The 21,284-nt window shown below is 36.4% G+C and overlaps 1 protein-coding gene across 7 annotated transcripts in view; it reads left to right on the top strand.

The window, feature by feature from the left end:
• Nucleotides 1-21,284, top strand: part of LOC138713930 (uncharacterized) — a 297,089-nt gene that overhangs the window by 684 nt on the left and 275,121 nt on the right. For 5 of the 7 annotated variants that reach the window (XR_011336045.1, XM_069846529.1, XM_069846481.1 and 2 more), the window contains exons 2-3: nucleotides 493-588; nucleotides 1,225-1,319. The gene's annotated coding sequence lies outside the window, so the exon portion shown is untranslated. The remainder of the gene's footprint in view (nucleotides 1-492; nucleotides 589-1,224; nucleotides 1,320-21,284) is intronic. The other 2 variants (XR_011336044.1, XM_069846553.1) reach the window with 1 other exon arrangement.

The raw sequence follows: 21,284 nt of genomic DNA, 5'->3' as shown, positions 1-21,284 counted from the left end.
AAAGTAGTTTAGTGGCTAGAGCGCTGGACTTACAATCCTGTGGACCCAGGTTCGATCTCTGGCGACTATTCGTCATTCACCCATATAAAGATAGTTGTGTAGACCAATTTACTGACAGAGTTGTTGCCAAGGATGCGCCATAAGAGCCTGGTCAATGCGATGAGATGAGCTGATTATGGAGATTTGTTGGGATGCCACAGGGGTAGGTACTGGAGCTCCCGGAGAAGACCACTGTGTTATCTGGAACATAGGACCACACAACACTAATTATAAATCGGGGGTATGCTGGGATCGAACCCGAATCCACAGGATTGTGACTTGTTCGATGTCAGGATTTGTATTTCTGGAGCAATCTCGATATGGATTTTTTCGGCATCATGATGCTTTATCTTCTTAGTGCATATGATGAAGAAGTAAAAGCAGGAATTTTAAAATAAAGAATGTACATTTCACCTGACATTGAGATTACATTTGGTTACAATTTCTTTATAGATTGTCCGTGGACCAGGGAAGGACCACGGCTTTATTCAAGACTGATGAGTGATATGAAGAAGCAAAAGATTTCAACAAGGACGTCGTGAACATAAGGTAGGAATAGTCTATATACTATTATAATGAAATGAATTACAATGCAATAGAGTAAATTGATTAACAGAGTTAGTTTGAAGTAGGTATAGGTATACAAAATTTGTCGAAAGCATAATGAAGTATTACATACTTTGCTTTTAAACAGAATAGAACCATTTATTGAATTAGAATTACAGAAAATTGGATATTTTTAAATAGAGAAGATAAATCAGAATAGCTTACTTTAATGTGGGATATCCATATATTTACCTTGTTCTCCTTATCTTCCCCTTGTTCTAGTCCTTTCCTTCTTGTATTGCAATTGTTCTCCTTGTATTATCCTTCAAGGCTCGTTTTGTCCTCCTTTTTCTCATCTTCCCCTTGTTCTAGTCTTTCCTTTCTTGTATTGCCATTGTTCTCCTCGTCCCTTTGTCCTCCTTGCCACCTTATCTTTGTATTCCCCTTGTTCTCCTTGTATTTCCTTTGTTATCACCATGCCCTGTCGAACCCTTGTTCTCCTTCTTGTCGCCTTGTTATTATATATTTGTATTCCTGGGTTGTCTTCATATGATAAAGTAAAAACAGAAATTCTGATATGTAGAGAATATTACATTTCACCTAACAGTGAGCTTAAATTCTGTCTGAATTTCTTTCCAGATTATCTGTGGACCAGGGGAGGACCACAGCTTTACACAAGACTGATGAGTGATATGAAGATGCAAAAGATTTTGACAAAAAGTCGTCAGCTTAAGGTAGGAATATATACTATTACAATGAAATGGACTATAATGCAATATAATTCAGTAGATTAGATTAAATTGCGTTTAATCAGAGTATTTAACAGAATTTGTTACAGTAGGTACACTTATATCATACAGTGACACTGTTTTGTTCAACCACACAGTTTTCATTTTCCCATTGCCCACCGCTAGGAGCTTATTTGTGGCCACCCAGTCTGCCGGCACTGAAACATTTAGTATAGGAATTTGTACTTACCCAGTTTAAAGTAGGTGTTGAAAATGTCCCCCACCAACAGCTACACACTGTTGACACCTTCTTATGAAATTGTTAATTACTTTAAGAAGTTCTGCTTCACTGATTGACTCGATTTCAGCTCTTATATAATGTTAAGCTCATTTATTGTATGCAGTTTTTTCGCATAAACCTTATTTTTAAGTGGCCCCTCCATAGATAGAAATCACATGGTGTTAAATCTGTACTTCGTGGGGCCCACAAATTTTTACTGATAATTCTCTCATGGATTCTTTGACAGTATGAGCAGTGGCGGAGTCTTGCTGGAAATATACTGAGGAATGTTCTTCATAAGTCAGTTTATCTAAAAATGGGTCAAGGATCTCATTCACATAACGCTGGCTGGTAATATATTGTGCCCTGAGTGAAAATAGGCCCAATAATTCTGTGTTTGTTCATTGCTCACCACATACCTATCTTTTCACTGTACAAAGGTGTTTCGAATGAATATTGGTTTTGTCTTGACTGTAATACTGATGATTTTGTGAGGATATGTGACCCTTTAAATGAAAATAGGCCTCATCAGAAAAATAAATTAATGTCGGATCAATTGCCACAGAATTTACTTTCTCAAAAATCCAATTACAAAAATGCAACCTCTTATTTGGATCTTGTTCATTTAACTTTCGAAATACCGGAATTCTGTATGACTTTAATTTAAGTAATTTCGTTGCTTGACGAGCGGACTCGTAACTTCTGTTTTCTGCACTTAATGCTTAAGAGATTTTTGTGGGGCGTGCTCTACAGTACAGCTGGTCGTTCTCCGGCCCTGACGTTTCTCATGAATGAGGGAGACACTGTTGCCGATACGTATAGACAGAATGAAAACTGTCACGCGCTCACTGGGCGATTTTGTGGCGTGGAATAAAAACTAATTTTAATGCGTAGGCTTGCCTATAAATCATTTTACATATAACTTAGATCACATCCTTCGTTAATGTACACAGCTCGCGTAGATCACAAAAAAAAAAAAAACTAATGCGTACACGTGTGTAAATCATTTTTCACGAACATAGATCGCATCTTTCGTTAATGTACACAGCTAAATAATTATAACAGAATAAAAGCTAATGCGAACATGTATGTAAATTATACATAGGCCTACAGTATATTACCGCAGACTATAGGAATATCTTTATAATGAAAGTGTATCAAATGGAATAGACTCTACTTTCCTTAGAATCTGTTAGTGGAAAGACGTCACACTTTTAACGGTTGTTTTTCCCACCTCCAAAGCGTCACAAACTCTATCTACCACTTTTGTAACAGGGAGAAGAGGTTCTCCATTGTCTCGCTCCTTCCCAAAATATTCACGCAATCTGTATATAAATTCATGACTTTAGCTCTTAAAAGAGCCGATTTTTTCCTTCTTTGATTCTGACGACCACTGGCCATATTACTATATCAATAATGTTTACAGGCACTGTAAATCACTCAAGCACAAAACAAGACAACTACTTCGCCTGTACTATAACACAAAGAAGTAACGACTCGTTCGCCACGTGCTTCGCATAAAAAAAGAAGTGGCAACATCGCGCTACATACATCAGACGCTCATAGCTGGTTGGTTCTAGCAGACAACTTTAACCTCTAGTGCCCACCTCTCCCCCAGCATTGCAAACTGCGATTGAATTAATTTTCGCATATCAGAACTCAAGTCTTGTAACAGCAAATTACAGTAGAATTAAAAACATTACTTTAAACCGTTTAGTCTCTGTCCTATCTCGTCTAATTTTTCTTCTGTAAGAACATGTCTTTGTATTTTACGATCATTTACTGAACTTGTCTCTTTGAATTTTTTGGCTAACCTTCTTATTGTAGTGGCATTAGGCACGAATCTGTTTTGGAAATTTGTTACAGAAGTTTTGTCGTGTTCTCGCACAAGATTTTCTGTATTTTATGTATGTAGTAAGCATATACACACGTTCATGTAATGAAAATCGCATTGCAACAACGCCGAACACACACACACGCAACACAACACGGCTAATTCAACCTTCATGCACGAGTGCAGATGATAAACTAACTCATAGCTGTCACTGTATGACTCGGCGTTCATTAGTGGAAGCAGGTGGGAAACACACTAGCTGCACTGGCAACATGGCAAATGAAAACTCCACGGCATAACAAAACAGTGTCACTGTATTTGTTGAGAGCTTAGTAGAGTACATTAGATAACTTTGTTTAAACAGAGCAGAATAATTTATTGGATTATATTTTATTAAATTAGATTGGAATAGGAGAGATTAGATATTTCTGATTACACAAGCAAGTCACAATATACTAATTTTATGTTTTAACGTGAGATAGATGTGTTGTTGTTATTGTTGTTGTTTTCTAATGCCAGGCGTTTGACAATAAAGTCATTTGACCTCTTGCACTCCAATATTTTTCAAAGATATTATCATGACCAGCCACTGAAGCACAGATTTTGAGGTGTTCCGAATCCATTTCTTGGTTTGAGTTGCACAATGGACAGTTAGGGGACTGATATATTCCAATTCCATGCAGGTGTTTGGCCAAACAATCATGGCCTGTTGCCAATCTAAATGCAGCTACAGACGATTTTCGTGGTAAATCGGGAATTAATTGTGGATTTTGATGCAGAGAGTTCCATTTTTTCCCTTGGGATTGTGTTATCAAATTTTGTTTGTTGAAGTCTAAGTATGTAGATTTAATAAATCTCTTCACAGAGTAATACGTAGATTTAGTAACAGGTCTGTAAGTAGCAGTGTTGCGAGTTAAATGGCAAGTTGTAGCTGATTTAAGTGAACACCATATTTTAACGTTTTGGTGGCTACTTCATTCACACACAACCCCCAGAATGTCTGGAGGACCACACCTGCTGTTGGTCGACGGGTCCATTGGACCTAGCTGGGAGATCTTGTTGATCACCAGCTTTCCTTCCTTAAGCCACTGGAGGACGATTTTAGCGCCATAGCAGGTCAGCACTAGGAACAGAAAAGTAGAAAGAGGAGGAAGGAAAGTGAAATGAACCCTAGGCCTCGAATGCTCTAATGCCATCGGGGTCGAAGAAAGTAAGAGTTCAGTCAGAGGACTGGATAGGAAAGGGTAAAGAGGGAATTAGGTATTGAATAGAGGAAAATTATACCAAATTCAGTCATTAACTCATCAAGCTGACCAGTGCTAATGGATGAGTAGCCCCTCCCTTTAGTTCAGCTCGTAAAATCATGCTTACTAACAGCTGCACCACGGGAAGGTAGGGATGGGACATTGGGTATTTGTCCAGGTTGGTTCCTTAAAGCCTTCAATGGGAAGGATTAATGGCTCTCCCCTCTGTATCCGACAGATACCCTTTTGCAGCTGGCCTACCAAATGTTAATGATTACATGAAATAAGAAAAACAATAAGTTGATGATGGGACCCATTGCAACTACAATGGCCACGTTTATTTAGAAGTTATGTCTTATTGTCGTACTAAAATTATACAAATTTTAGGCTGTAACTTAGGAATGTAATAAAAAAAATACCAACTTCCGACAATAACTAAAGAAATATATTGTTGATTTGAGTTTGCTGTTTTCTTTTGTTTGTGAATATAAGCAAGATCAGGTGACAGCATGTTTTATTATACATAAAATAGATGTTGATATCTGTCATGAAGATGTATAGGCTAGTCAAATATTCAAAAGCGAGTTCTAGAATATAACCTTCTACAATTAAAGAGAATATACGTGATTTCCACTGTGTTTAGATATGGTCATTGAAGACATTCCGAACTCTACTGTCTGACAGATTTGAACTATCTGCCTGAAGTGGGGACTTGTGAAAGACGTAAATTGCTCCCTCTAATGATAATGATAAAGAATATTATTTTCACATCTTTCCTTCTTTTACATACAAGGACATCATCGAGAGTTGGTTGGTATGTATAAGTGAGGATCACGTAAGAGCAGTTCCTAAAAGGCTAATTTGGCCGTCTCTTCAGTGTTGCCAACTAATACCAACCAAAGAGGGTAAAATCACAATGTCATGTATAATAATAATAATAATAATAATAATAATAATAATAATAATAATAATAATAATATTAACAATAATGATGTCTTGCTTATTTATTACATCTCATCTTTGTGTTGGGATATATTTTCTAAATGGTTCAATAATTTGTGAAAGAGTAGGCCTATACTTTCCACCTGGACCTGTCGCATGTAGGTCTATAGATTGAGACATATAAATGAACATAATTAGGTAGATAAATAATTACAATGAAATGCCATTATTACGAATGCCACAGTTAGGAATTTTTCAAAATAACGAAATAATTTAGTCCCAGCCATTTTGCTATTAATTTACATGTTAAAAATGTTCAATTTAAAGAAAGCATAAGTAACGAACTATAAAAAAAAATGTTATTTTACGAAATTAGGCCTAATAAATAGTTAAAAATTACTGTACTTAAAATAAATTCGAAAGAAAAGGAAGTAAATGAGTTATCGCTATGCATTGACACAGGCGGAGTTATTGGGGGGGTATGGGAGGGCACTGCCCCCCCAAACTTGGCCGAACTCTTTTTTTCTATTAACATTAGAAAATATTGAATTCAAAAAATGTTTCTTGTTTTTGTTTATCAGTAACTTTCTGTGCTTAAAGTGACGAATTAATGTCTTCAGATAATGTGTCTGGACTATAATATTTATTTTAAATTTCTGAATGTATGTCACCTCTACTTTTTAACTTCGCTCTAGAATATGCCATTAGGAAAGTCCAGGATAACAGCACAGTCTACTATATACAGTCGCGAAGCTTGAGGTGTTTTTTTGCAAATCTCGTGATAAAGCGCTCCAAGCGGTTAGCAACTAGAAACAATAGACTGTCCATGGTCGACTTTGGACTATGTCGTATTTCTATCGAGTGCTAGCTCGTTACGTATTTCACATTGATGCTTGTGAAATATTCGTTATTGGTTATAATGAAAATGTTAATGGCTAAAATATAATAATTGGAATAATAATATAGGACAAGGAGGAGACGTTTGTAGTGCTATAAATTGTAGCAACAGTAAGAGAAAGAGGCCAGAGTTATCCTTTTTCCGATTTCCGGAAGATTCAGAAAGGTTCCTGGATTTCCACAAGAATGCTGTGCAGAAACAAAACTCTTAATTTGAAGTTCTTTGTGACTGTTAGAATACATTATATCCTTAAATTTCACAATGAAATGTTTCAGTCTAACCGAAAGGACATTAGATACCGGTTAAAGTTCTGCCACTTAGGCTGCTAAATTTCCAGAGAAATAAAGGTTAGGTCTACTTTTTTTTCAGAGGATATATTTTTAATTGTAGCTATTAATTTTGTTATTATTTTTATGTGTTATTTTACTAAAGACATAGAAAAATTAAGTTTGTTTTAATGAAATTTATTGATCACGTTTTATTTTCAATTCTGGTGGGATTATTATCGCTTAGGCCTACTTTTTTCTTCAAAGGATATGTTTTTAATTATAGCTGTTAATTTTGTTGTTATTTTTATTTGTTGCTTTACTAGAGACGTAGAAAAAGTCTGTTACAATAAAATTTATTGATCACATTTTATTTCCGATTCTGGTGTGATTATTATTGCTTAACCTCATCCCACTTTGTTAACTACGTAAGCCTACACTACAAGTACCGGTACACGTAAGTTACTCCATTAATTCATATTTCCATTATTATTGTTGTAAAGGGAAATGCAAATTAATATTTATTGGTTTCATAGTTAATTATCGCTATCGCTATAATCTTGAATGAGTGAAGCTATTATAGTAAATTTCAGTTCGTTTTGCACAAACAAAAATTATATTAACTTATTCTTGCAGGTATCTTCGAGTTTATGGTGGAATTTAATATGCATTCATTAAAATAATAAATTAACTTTATGCATTTAATATTTCAATAATGGAAGGAAGGTGTTAATTTTTTCCAAAAGAACACGACAACGAAAGTGTAACATATTTTGTCGGCTGCTAGGAGAGAGATCTGCGATGATGAGGCGATGGTAGCGATCCTAGTGGTGGGCAACTACCCATGTTTGCATTTTTACTACATATTGAGCTTCGCGACTGTATATAGTAGACTGTGATAACAGAGAGGATTTGGAGTTGAACGGGTTATATCAGCTGCTTATCTATGCGGATGACGTGAATAAGTTAGGAGAAAATCCACAAATGATTAGGGAAAACACGGAAATTCTACTTGAAGCAAGTAAAGCGATAGGGTTGGAAGTAAATCCCGAAAAGACTAAGTATATGATTATGTCTCGTGACCAGAATATTGTACGAAATGGAACTATAAAAATTGGAGATTTATCCTTCGAAGAGGTGGAAAAATTCAAATATCTTGGAGCAACAGTAACAAATATAAATGACACTCGGGAGGAAATTAAATGCAGAATAAATATGGGAAATGCCTGTTATTATTTGGTTGAGAAGCTTTTGTCATCTAGTCTGCTGTCAAAAAATCTGAAAATTAGAATTTATAAAATAGTTATGTTACCGGTTGTTCTGTATGGTTGTGAAACTTGGACTCTCGCTTTGAGAGAGGAACAGAGATTAAGGGTGTTTTAGAATAAGGTTCTTAGGAAAATGTTTTGGGCTAAGAGGGATGAAGTTACAGGAGAATGAAGAAAGTTACACAACGCAGAGCTGCACGCATTGTATTCTTCACCTGACATAATTAGGAACATGAAATCCAGATGTTTGAGATGGGGAGGGCATGTGGCACGTATGGGCGAATCCAGAAATGCATATAGAGTGTTAGTTGGGAAGCTGGAGGGAAAAAGACCTTTGGGGAGACCGAGACGTAGGTGGGAAGATAATATTAAAATGGATTTGAGGGAGGTGGGATATGATGGTAGAGACTGGATTAATCTTGCTCAGGATAGGGACCAATGGCGGGCTTATGTGAGGGCGGCAATGAACCTCCAGGTTCCTTAAAAGCCAGTTAGTAAGTATAAGAATTTCTATACCTGATATGAGGAATGGAAGCACTGTAATGTTTTTTTGTAACAGCCTATACTCATGCGTTAGAACTCTGCAAGTGTTCAAGTAGCCTCTTGGAGAAATATGAATAACATACTGCACAACAATGCAGTAAAAAGAAAAGTGATCCCGCTATAATGTGTAAACTTAAAGACGAGATTAAATAAAATAATTAGAATTTACATTTCATATGATATCTTGCTTCTTAAATAAGCAGATAAAGTAAATGTAAAATTGGTCCACCACTGTGGAGTAATGGTTGTACGTCTGGCTGTGAAACGAGTGGACCCGGGTTCAAATCCTGGTTGGGATAAGTTACTTGATTGGGGTTTTTCCTCGACCAATTGAAGCAGAATTGCTGGATAATTTTCGATGTTGGACCTCGGACTCATTTCGCTATCATTAATTCACATATCATCATCATCATCATCATCATCATCATCATCATCATCCATATACAATAGCCCGGGTTAAGTTCACGGTGCGGCATGATGTACTTGTACAAGAGCACGGCCGTTTGGCTACTCAATCATTCACAAAATAGGAGTGGCAAGCACAATAAGCTTCAGGCTGCAGTGCAAGCCTTCAGGTCTCTGAGTTTTGTACAGGAGGAAAAAAAAGTAAAATTGTCTGTAGACTCATATTTTGTTACAATTTTACTTTATTTTACAATACCTTTATTAAATGATCATATTCCGATATACTCTACCAAGTCAAGCTATAATGGGGGAGAAGATATGTGATGTCCCCCATAATCTCGTTATATCGAGATTCTATAATTTTCTTTTGTCCCCCCAAGGAAACTGTTCTCTCTCCGCCTATGTGCATTGGTCACCCTTGGTTTCAGTGAGTTTTCTGAATGCACTTCTATAGACGTGATTGTTGTGGTTTGAATTTATATTTAAATGAACAGTTTAATAAAATCGAACTTTCGAAGGAAATTTGTTCCTAAACGTTGTTGAGGGAAGAAGTAAAAATGCTTCTTGCAGATATGGCAGAAAAAAAAAGACAAGAAAGCAGGTTTTGCTAGAGTGAAGAGGAAAAATCATTGAAGAAGTAGATAGAGGGGAGAAGAAAAGTGAAGTCTCAAGAAAATTACAGACTTCTTTACTACATAGGTTGAGTGAAACTGTTAAATTATCAAAGGTAGTATTTTGAGAGATCGTTTCAGAACCCATCCTACCATTCTAGACAGGTCGAGAAAACACTGTCAAGGTATGACACAAAAGTGACGATGGTCCAGTGGTTAGAGAGGAGGGATATTGCTTGCGATGCTGGCATGAGGAAAGAGGCCCTTTACAGCTTAATTCAAGCGACATAAAGTTTATGCTGTAGATACAATGGCTACAGTAAAAGGTCACACAGTAATTTATCTGCCTGCATATAACGGGATAGAGCTGGCATGGGCAAAAATCAAAAGCATATTCCAGGAAAACAATATTATCGGGGACATGTCAGCTGAAAATTTATATCAACACATTATTGATGCATTTCATTCCATCACTGCTGAAGATTGGGAGGGTTACTGCAGGAAAGTACAAGAGCAGGAAGAAGAATATTTTTTTTATTTTTATTTATTTATTTATTTATTTAACCTGGTAGAGATAAGGCCATCAGGCCTTCTCTTCACCTCTACCAGGGGATTACAACTACAATATTAAGAATACAATTACAATTATAATTACAATTAATATTAAATTTACAAATACAATAAAAATCAAAGTACTAAAAGATTAACTGATTAATAAAAGCTAGACAGTTTATTGTAGAAGTTAAGAACAGAGAAACATTTTTTCTTTTATCAATTAAGTAAAAAATTAAACCTACTCTACGCAGTAAGAAAATGCTTAATAAGCTTGCTTTTGAACGCTACTAAATTCCGACAGTCTCTGATGTCACTGGGTAGGGTATTCCACAAGCGCGAGAGCGAGATTGTGTATGATGATGAATACGATGATGTCTTATGTGTTGGTATGGCTAGTATGCGGCTATTTTGCGTGCGTGTGAAGAGATTATGATATGATGACAGGTAACTGAAACGGGAGGCAAGGTAGGTAGGTGTAGAGGTGTGAAGGACTTGGAAAAGGAGAACAAGAGAATGAAAATTTCTATGTTCGTTAAGCCGTAGCCAGTTTAGAGTTTGGAAGGATAGGGTAATGTAGTCAGCGTGACGGACATCGCAGACGAAGCAAACACAAGAATTATGAACACGTTGTAATCTTTGCGACTGGTTGATATTGAGGTCAGTCAGTAGAGAATCACAATAATCGAAGTGGGGCATTACTAGTGTTTCCACTAGTATTTTCTTGAGTGATAGCGGGAGGAATTTTCGAATGCTGTTTAAGGAATATATTGGAGGCGCGATGGAATAATGAAAATTGTAGTTGATCAAGTCCTCATCAGTACTACCTCTCCAGATACGAGCGATGAAGATGATTCATCCAAAGACACACAGTCGGACAACAGTGACTGAGTTTTGTAAGGTAATTAAAATATAATTATAATTAAATACTGAAATCAATATTACTTTTATGGTTACATATTAAGATATAAATGTTTAAAATTATTAAGCAATTTCAAATTAATAAGAGCTTATAAATATGTTAGGAATCATCTTTCGCGTGAATTTCAAGTACAGTATATTTCCTTTCATTTTCTCATGTTGGCAGTGCTGCAGCAAGTCTGGAAGATGCGAACCTCTCCACCCCCTGCAACCCCTCTCAACGAGAGCTTAAGAAAAAGTGCGCAGGTAGTACAATTTACCATCAAACACGTGTATACCACACATTGCCATGTTTATCATCTTATGCAGGGTTCGCCTTCATTTAAAATATCAGCCAACTCCAAGCTAACCTTCCGCTATGCTTATGTTTCACAGATATAGTGCATGAGGATTAAGTTGGCGTGATTTCTACTGTCCTTGTCTGAGGTCCTTGTCTACCGATTGCCACCAGATGTGACGGGCAAGAGGTTTCCTTTCGTACAATTCTTGGAATTCCCTTTCTCCTCCCTTCTCCCACTTTTGCAAACCCAATTAGTGGATCTCTCAGTGGCGGCTCGGGGTTGTTTGAGTTCATTAGTTAGTAGTATTTTGTGAATAGTGAAGTGAGTTTGTGTCTTTTTTTAATTGGGTTATTTTACGACGCTGTATCAACAGCTCAGGTTATTTAGCGTCTGAATGAAATGAAGGTGATAATGCCGGTGAAATGAGTCCGGGTCCAGCACCGAAAGTTACCCAGCATTTGCTCGTATTGGGTTGAGGGAAAACCCCGGAAAAAAACCTCAACCAGGTTACTTGCCCCGACCGGGATTCGAACCCGGTCACCTGATTTCGCGGCCAGACGCGCTGACCGTTACTCCACAGGTGTGGACGAGTTTGTATCTTGTTGTACCAATTTAATATAATATAATTCACAAATTAAAATGTTTTCGGAGATGCATGGTTTCACTGTTACCTTAAATATTGTAATGAGTGTTGTGCTCTTGTATTTAATAATAATGGTAGGCAATATGGGAAAACGTGGGAAAGCCTTGAAGTCGGACGGTATGAACATGGTTATTAATGCATATAAATTCTTTATTGGAGAATATGAGGCACTGAAATGCGGAAAACAATATCTGTGCCGAGTTTTATCGAAAGAACTGCTGCAGCGACACATATATCATCTCGTGGTGTTAACAGGATTAAAATAAAAAAATAAAAAAAAACAACAAAAACAAAAAAAAAAAACAAAACAAAACAAAAGAAAGCGGAAGCGGAATTGGAAGCGTGCTGCGATCTCCAGGAAAGAAACCCCCGAATAGGATTCTTAAAAAAACATGTGTAACAGGTTAAAAATGAGCGCACTTGCAAAAGTGAAGGAAGAAAATTAGAGGAAGGCCTGTAAACACGTAGAAAAAGTTGAAAAATTTTATTGGGCGAAGGATGGACTTGTAGATGGAAATTTATTATTCGTTCGTAATCAATTTGGACGACACGGACATGGACGAACTTTCTGGCGGAGTGGAGTCAGAATTTGAAGAGGAAGAGAATGCCGCCACTGGTAACTCGTGGTCGTTTGAAGGAGTGTCGACCATCATAAATGAGGGTAGAGAGAGATGGTGAGCATGCTCTCTCTTTCTAAAAGGGACTAGACAAGTAAATCCTCATGGACTGTAAATCACCCACTCAGTATAACATATTTGTTTGTTTTCAGATGAGCTAACGTAATAATTTATTCTGGGCTCAGTTTTGTTATATCGTTAATCTTTTAAGCTGGAAAGTGTTATCATGCTGCAATACTAAAATTTTTGTAGCATTTCGTTACATTTAATAGTAGCACAAAAATGGGATATTGAATAAACAAGAGATTTAATAGTACTGGTACAGTGAAATGCCAGTATAACGAATTCGAGGGGTACTGTAACTATTTTCGTTATAGTGAAATTTCGTTAAAGCGAAAATTGATTAAATTTGCCTACAAATGCTTTCCCATATTATCGAATAACAGACACTGTACCTGGGTTAGGTTATACTGTATACCAATATTATATTGCAACTTCAATAAGAATCGGTACCACAATGATAATTATGCATATTCAACAACTGAATAATTATTCTTTACATTATTTGGGAGGAAATTAAACACAGAATAAATATGGGAAATGCCTGTCATTATTCGGTTGAGAAGCTTTTATCATCCAGTCTGTTGTCAAAAAATCTGAAAGTTAGAATTTATAAAACAGTTATATTGCCAGTTGTTCTTTATGGTTGTGAAACTTGGACTGTCACTTTGAGAGAGGAACATAGGTTAAGGGTGTTTGAGAATAAGGTTCTTAGGAAAATATTTGGGGCTAAGAGGGATGAAGTTACAGGAGAATGGAGAAAGTTACACAACACAGAACTGCACGCGTTGTATTCTTCACCTGACATAATTAGGAACATTAAATCCAGATGTTTGAGATGGGCAGGGCATGTAGCATGTATGGGCGAACCCGGAAATGCATATGGAGTGTTAGTTGGGAGGCCAGAGGAAAAAAGACCTTTAGGGAGACCGAGACGTAGATGGGAAGATTATATTAAAATGGATTTGAGGGAGGTGGGATATGATGGTAGAGAATGGATTAATCTTGCTCACGACCAATGGCGGGCCTTGTTAGGACCAAAAATTGTTGTTTGTTGTTTTCTAATGCCAGACGTTTGACAATAAAGTCATTTGACCTCTTGCGCTGCAATATTTTTCAAAGATATTGTCATGGTCAGCCACTGAAGCACAGATTTTGAGGTGTTACTTACTTACAAATGGCTTTTAAGGAACCCGAAGGTCCATTGCCACATAAGCCCGCCATCGGTATTCCGAGGCTTATTGTAGGGATTCGTAACAAGCTGTTTTTTACGGTGATGGGTTGTTAGCCCTTCCCCAACCCACAAGCTGGAGGACCACCCCTTATCAGCTATCCACAACTGCTTATTCAATATATTCGCAGCTACCCTCCATATCTGGAGGCCGTCTCCTCTATCCACAACCTGAGGATGCGCCATGCCGTGGTGACAGGGACCCACCATAGATTTTGAGGTGTTCTGAATCCATTTCTTAGTTTGAATTACACAATGGGCAGTTAGGGGACTGATATATTCCAATTCTATGCAGGTGCTTGGCCTGTTGCCAATCTAAATGCAGCTACAGACGATTTGCATGGTAAATCGGGAATTGACTGTGGATTATGATGCAGAGAGTTCCATTTTTTCTCTTGAGATTGTGTTATCAAATTTTGTTTGTTGAAGTCTAAGAGGGTGGCCGGGTAGCTCAGTTGGTAGAGCAGCTGGCTACGGACTGGAAGGTCCAGGGTTCGATCCTAAGTGGTGACGGGAGTTTTCTTGTTGCCAAACTTTAAGAATGGCCCCGAGGTTCACTCAGCCTCTTATAAAATTGAGTACCGGGTCTTTCCCGGGAGTAAAAGGTGGTCAGAGCGTGGTGCCGACCACACTACCTCATTCTAGTGCTGAGGTCATGGAAAGCATGGGGCTCTACCTCCATGCCCCCCAAGTGCCTTCATAGTATGTGACGGGGATACCTTTATCTTTTACCTTTTTTTGAAGTGTGAGTATGTAAATTTAATAAATCTTTTCATAGAGTAATACATAGATTTAGTAACAGGTCTGTAAGTAACAATGGGATGGTATCCATTGGAATACAATTCTTTAACCACTCCAATAGGATCAAAAATTAAGTTCTACAGAGCAAAAAGTACGTTGAACAGGGTTATATAGGTTAGGTGTTACATTTACAGCCATCTTGTCGAATCGATATTTCGAAATATTACGATCTATGGGATTGGGTTCTGAATCGATCACTGAAATATTACCTTTGAGATTGATATAAGCTTTGTTCCAACAACAGTCAGGAACCGCCCGTAACTATCACAAGCATGCACAATACAGAAAAAGTGTTCCAACACACTCCAAAAAAGTTCTGAACCAGAAACATGTACTGCAGTCGGGCATTCGAACAAACTTTTGACATGGGTCCAGAACAGTCAGAAGTAGTCAACGGATTGAGGCACGTACTGATGAGTATGTGAGACACGTATGCGCATAAGCTCGCCAACGTCTCCTGGATACTGAAGAAAGACATGATTGACTGTTCACATCAGTGAGGTTAGATGAAAAGTGACAGTGCGGACGAATAATAAAACTAGAGATTTAATTTAAATTTTCGCCGAAAAGAAAGAGAATGAAAATTATTTTGGTATTGAAATAGTTAATTACAATTTCTATTAATTCAATATCCAATACAATGGCCAACACCTCCCTACGACTTATGAATCCAAATATCTTGGAGTTATTTTTGACAGTAAGTTAACATGGAACAACCATTCGAAATATATTTCTGAAAAAGCTCGTAAAAGATTCTCCCTTCTGAAAAGACTAGCAGGAAAGAAATGGGGTTGCTCTAGAAATACTTTGAACACTACATACAAAATGTTTATACAGCCAGTGCTGACATACTGCGGAGAAATTTTAATTACTTCACCTTTCATAAACGAAATAGAATATGTTCAAAACCAAGCTCTCATGCTCATTACTGGTGGAATCAAAACAACGCCAATAGATTCTATGAGATTCCTCACTAATATTAACAGCATCAAAATGATAATAGAAGAAAAAGCACTGATTCAATATGAAAAACTTACCAGATTACCAGGAAACAATTGGCATTCACACAGTCATCTCTGTAGATTAAAAACTCAAAAAAGTTTCATATCCATGGTTCAAGAATTAAAACAGAAAATCAACGTCCCGAATTTAAAAGAAAACTTACAAATTAAACCAAACCCTTTAACGCTTTAAATATAGAGTATAATCTAACTTTAAAAGAAGAAGTACTGTAATCAGAAGTAAACACTGAAAAAATGAAAAAATTGTCTTTAGAGACAATTAATATTAGGTACCCTCCACAAAACTGGCTTCATTTATACACTGACAGATCCTTGATCTCCAGAGAACAAGGTGCCGGTGCAGATGTTACGTGCTGTCTCTTCTCACTTTATAGATCTCTTGGATATGGAACAAGTTTTGATGGAGAAATCATTGCAATAAGTGAAAGTCTCGGTAATCTTCTCTGCCACATCAATAAATTTAGGAATGCAGTTATATTGTCAGACTCCAAAGCAGCTGTTCTATCAATAGTCTCTAGACACACACCTTCATCTCAAATAGCAGAAATAAATAAAATGGTCTCTCAACTAATAACACTCAATAAAAGAATTGTATTCCAATGGATACCATCCCATTGTGGAATCCTGGGAAACGAGAATGCGGATGCTTTAGCAAAGAAGGGCAGCACTGCTACTTACAGACTTGTTACTAAATCTACGTATTACTCTGTGAAAAGATTTATTAAATCTACATACTTAGACTTCAACAAACAAAATTTGATAACACAATCACAAGGGAAAAAATGGAACTCTCTGGATCATAATCCACAGTTGATTCCCGATTTACCACACAAATCGTCTATAGCTGCATTTAGATTGGCAACAGGCCATGACTGTTTGGCCAAGCATCTGCATAGAATTGTAATATATCAGTCTCCTAGCTGTCCATTGTGCAACTCAAATCAAGAAATGGATTCAGACATCTCAAAATCTGTGCGTCAGTGGCTAACCATGACAATATCTTTGAAAAATATTGGAGTGCAAGAGGTCAAATGACTTTGTCAAATGCCTGGCATGAGAAGACAACAACATTTTCAACATGCAACTTTCATTAAAAGTATAATAAACAAAGTATGTAAATGAATAATTAAAAAAATAACTACTTTTAGATTAGATTCCCTAGTACACGACATTGAATTAACAGAACTCTCGCCTTCCATATTATTTGTTATCTTTTTATGGAAAATGATCAAAATTCTATTTCCTGCAATTTGAATTAGCTGCGAAATGATAATAATTTAGCAGCCCGTTTTCACGCAAAGATGATCACAGTTATAGCATCTCTGGATTTAGTACACGATCTGAAAAGTGTTTCAACATCATCCAGTTCTGTTTCAATCCTGTAGCAGATACCTGACCAGCGCATGCACATAGGATGATCCATGGTTCGTACATGAACTGATCCATGAACCGCTTGTTGGAACGAACCTATAGTAATACGTGTTATTTTAACAGTTTGACTTCTTCTTTCTTTGAGGTCCAATGGCGACAGATTCAATACTTTTCTCAATTTTTACTCTGTCTTTGAGAAATCTTGAAAGTGTCGATGCACTTATGCCATATTTTCTTGCAACTTCGCTTTTCTTCTCTCCTCTGTCTACTTCTTCAATGATTTTTCTTTTCTCGTCTAGCGAAAACTGCTTTCTTGTCTTTTTTTTCTGCCATACCTGCTTCTGTACTTCTTTCCTCAACAACATTTAGGAACAAATTGCCTTCAAAAGTTCGATTGTAATATTAATTTTCAAACTTTTCCTAAAATAGGGGTTGCCCTGAAGGACAAAGTGTACCAAATATACAAGTATGAGTAAATACGTACAATTTTACGAAAATGTTTTCGTGAGAAATATAATTATTATTATTGTGTTATTAATTTACTTTATGTATGTGATTTCTCAGAAGATAGATTGAATATTTTAGAGCTATCAAGAAACAATCTTGTCCAAAGAGGATTCAAGATTGAACTCTTTGCAGAAATTAATCATTAATCATTTTTTTTTTGTAATTGTGCCTCTAGCACCCACTGTTTCATTTAAATATAAATTCAAACCACAACAGTCCCGTCTATGGAAGTGCATTCAGAAATCTCACTAAAACCAAGAGTGACTGATGCCTAGCGATAACTCATTCATTTTATTTTATTTCGAATTTATTTTAAGTAATTTTTAACTGCCTATTAGGCCTAATTTCGTTAAAATAACTTTTTTTTTGTAGCAGGATTTATTATTATGGTACGTTAAACTGAATAGTTTGTTATGCTTTCTTTAAACTGAACATTTTTAACATGTAAATTAATAGCAAAATGGCTGGGACTAGAAAATTATTTTGTTATTTCGAAAAATTCATAATTGCAGCATTCGTAATAGTGGCATTTCACTGTAGTTACTTGTAACAGAAAGTGATGAAACTGGCTATAAGTCTTGAGTAAGTCCTCCATCTATGAATGTTACTCTGAAATGATGAGATAATATCACAGTCTAGTATATACAGTCACGAAGCTCAAAACGTAGTAAATATGCATCCATAGATAGTTGCTAACCACTAGGATTGCTAATATTGCCTCATTACAGACATTGCGAAATAGTACCGGCACAGTCTGTTGTTCCTAGCACCCTCACAACTCAAGCTTCGTGACTGTATATACCAGGCTGTGATAATATGCTGATAAGGTAGTTGCAGTGTAATGGAAATGGAGAAGACTTATATTACAACAGCTTTTCTACAGACTTTGCTAACAGTGTAACTGTCACTGTAGTTTAGAATATCAAATGGAATAGTGTAGAAAAAGTTTATGTATATTGTTCTCATAAGCAGTATGACAAATTAGATGCAAGTGACTTTCTCCTCCAGACGAAGTGAATTTTCTGATACATTTGAATACCCCCGCCCCCCCCCGAATAAGGGTGTATGATGCATTGCTTCACAATGTACTTAGACCCTTAGTCGGGGTGGGGGTATTAATTTATAGTGTTTGCTTTGTCTTGTAGTGTAATCTTAAGCTTTTTTTTTTCAATTGAGGCATTCTCTGGAACAAGAGCTTAATTGCAAAATCTTAAATTTAAGATACAGAGCATGGATAAATATATACATAATAGGATGCGAAACTTACTGAGTTTCCCATAACACTTGCTAGAGGCGCTAATGTAGAAATTGATCTTTCTGCCACCTGTTGGGAATAGGCGAACTTATTACATCTAGCAGCACACCAAATAGCAAAAATAAAAATTAATTACTCCATGCATTTAGCAGCGCACCTGGTGACGAAAATGTTAAACTGTGCAGAAAGTATTCCCACCCACCCTCATCCATATTCAAAACTAACCCATTAAAATAACACATTTACATTTTTATTCCTCACAGCATCTTCTACTGAAAATTCTTATCGGAGTCAACAGGAAGATAAAAGAGACGATCTATTTTACACTGTCCAATTAAAATATACTCAGACAGAGACAAGAAATAAGGCAAAATGTTAGATAATTGGAATTGTATTCTTTGGGTATTTAGTGTACAGCGCAATGGAAAAGTCTGCAAAAACTACGTAGATAGTTCAATTTATTATATTACTATTACTTTACAATACATTCAACAACACTATTCTTACAACGTCCATAAACATCACTGTTTAACATACACTGCTTATACACACACGTAGTATCACTTTATGTTCACTTATTAGAAAGTTTCTGGCTGCCATCTTGTATTCTGGAACAACATCTCGAACGGATAAATAGAGAATTCTGGGTAATGTACCCAACATGTAGTTCTAATGTTCACCACCTACGACGTTGGGCACTGATCATGTTATTTGAGCCCCCTGCCCCAGATGGTGCTGACCGCAGTTTCGCATCCTATTATATATTTATCCATGTACAGAGCATCAAACATTTTTAGATCTTGTTAACAACATTATACAGAACCACATTCAAATAAAGGGTCCATGGAAAAACACGTTTAGTCCAAATCTAGTAATTTTTATATTTTAATTGAATCTGACCATTAAAGTTGAGATCTTCAAGATCCCCTAATCATGCAGGAGAGAAAATCACTTGTTTCCACATTATAAGCGTATTACGGAAAGGCTTACATGGGAAGAAACTGTCATTCTGCAAGTCTGTAAACGTGTCCTGAAAAATTTGCAAAATGTGGCTAAACTTGTTTTTCCCCTGGATCCTTCAAATGTTTTTAGTGTGGGCTGTGTTGGAGAGCTATAATATTGTCAGAAGGGAGATGTGTTATTAAGAATTCAATATAATATGCTGGAAATGGAGAAATTATGTAACTTACATTAAGTTGTTATTCTAGGGAATGCCTCAGTTCTTGTATAGAGTAGACTTGATCTGTATTGTCGATATTTTACTCCATACACTTTGTTTCTTTTGTGTTAAGGTAGCTACACACATAATGATAAATAGTAACCATCTGCTGAGTGGTGATATCGAATGCCCCATTATGCAGCATAGATATCTGCATCGATCATCAGTTCTTGAAAGACATTTGCTTGAGCAACATGTTGACAGACGACGTACTTGCAGTTTGGGTCTAATAAAATTCCATCTCGCTCATGTTGCAGTCCGGGTCAGCTTACTTCATACCCTAAGGGTGAAACCTAACCATTTCCCCCCCATTACTACATATGCTAGTGGATTGTGGTGATTTTCTAGTTTGCAGGTTGAATTTTCTTTTGCAAACTTCGTTTCGAATTTCGATACTGACAAATACTACAAATGGTAGTGATTTTGTAACTAGTATGTTGGCAGCTGAGACAAATATCGACAATATTTGTCGGACTGGAGTTCTATGAAATTGATATTGTACTAGATTTCTGAGCCTGTTACTGAAAGCTAGTGAACTTTGAACATATTAATAATTAATATCAATATTAATATCAATACATAATAGTTATTTTATGTGTTGCATTGTAGTTATAATTCAAGACTACAATCAGGTAAGTTTTCGGAGTTAGTACTAATAATTTCATGTGGTCAAACAAAATATATTTTTAGGTTAGGTCTCGTGAGTCAACTTTTTAGTCAAACCAATGAATTTCGTATTGCCAGACAAAATACTTGACATGTTCATCCCTTTCTCATATAGTTTGCCTATGAAAAAATGTTACAAATTATTGAATTATTTAGAATAACCTTCCAGTATAAAGTACGGTAAGTAAATAAATCATTTAGTATGTAGGATCATGTGATATCTGGTAACAGTGGCAACACTGACAAGACAGCAATATTTGATGTTTAGGAACTGTTCTTATGTGACTCTCACTATAGATGTAGAAGTTTTGGGATCTCTTGTTCATATAAGAAATGCAGTAGATGAAGGCACCACAAATGTAGAATGCAGGCCTATATGTCATTAGTTCCTGCTCCCCCCCCCCCCCGACTTTTGAGATTCTTCATGTTTAATTCCTTGTAAGGAGTTGTGTAAGATTATTAAGTTAGCATTAGGATCGATGGCTTCATATTTTTGAAGTCGTGATATTTAGATTTTGTTTGTCAGAGACAAGG

This window comes from Periplaneta americana, chromosome 2 (assembly GCF_040183065.1).
Source record: "Periplaneta americana isolate PAMFEO1 chromosome 2, P.americana_PAMFEO1_priV1, whole genome shotgun sequence".
Lineage (NCBI taxonomy): Eukaryota > Metazoa > Arthropoda > Insecta > Blattodea > Blattidae > Periplaneta > Periplaneta americana.
This window is presented reverse-complemented; position numbering and strand designations above follow the sequence as displayed.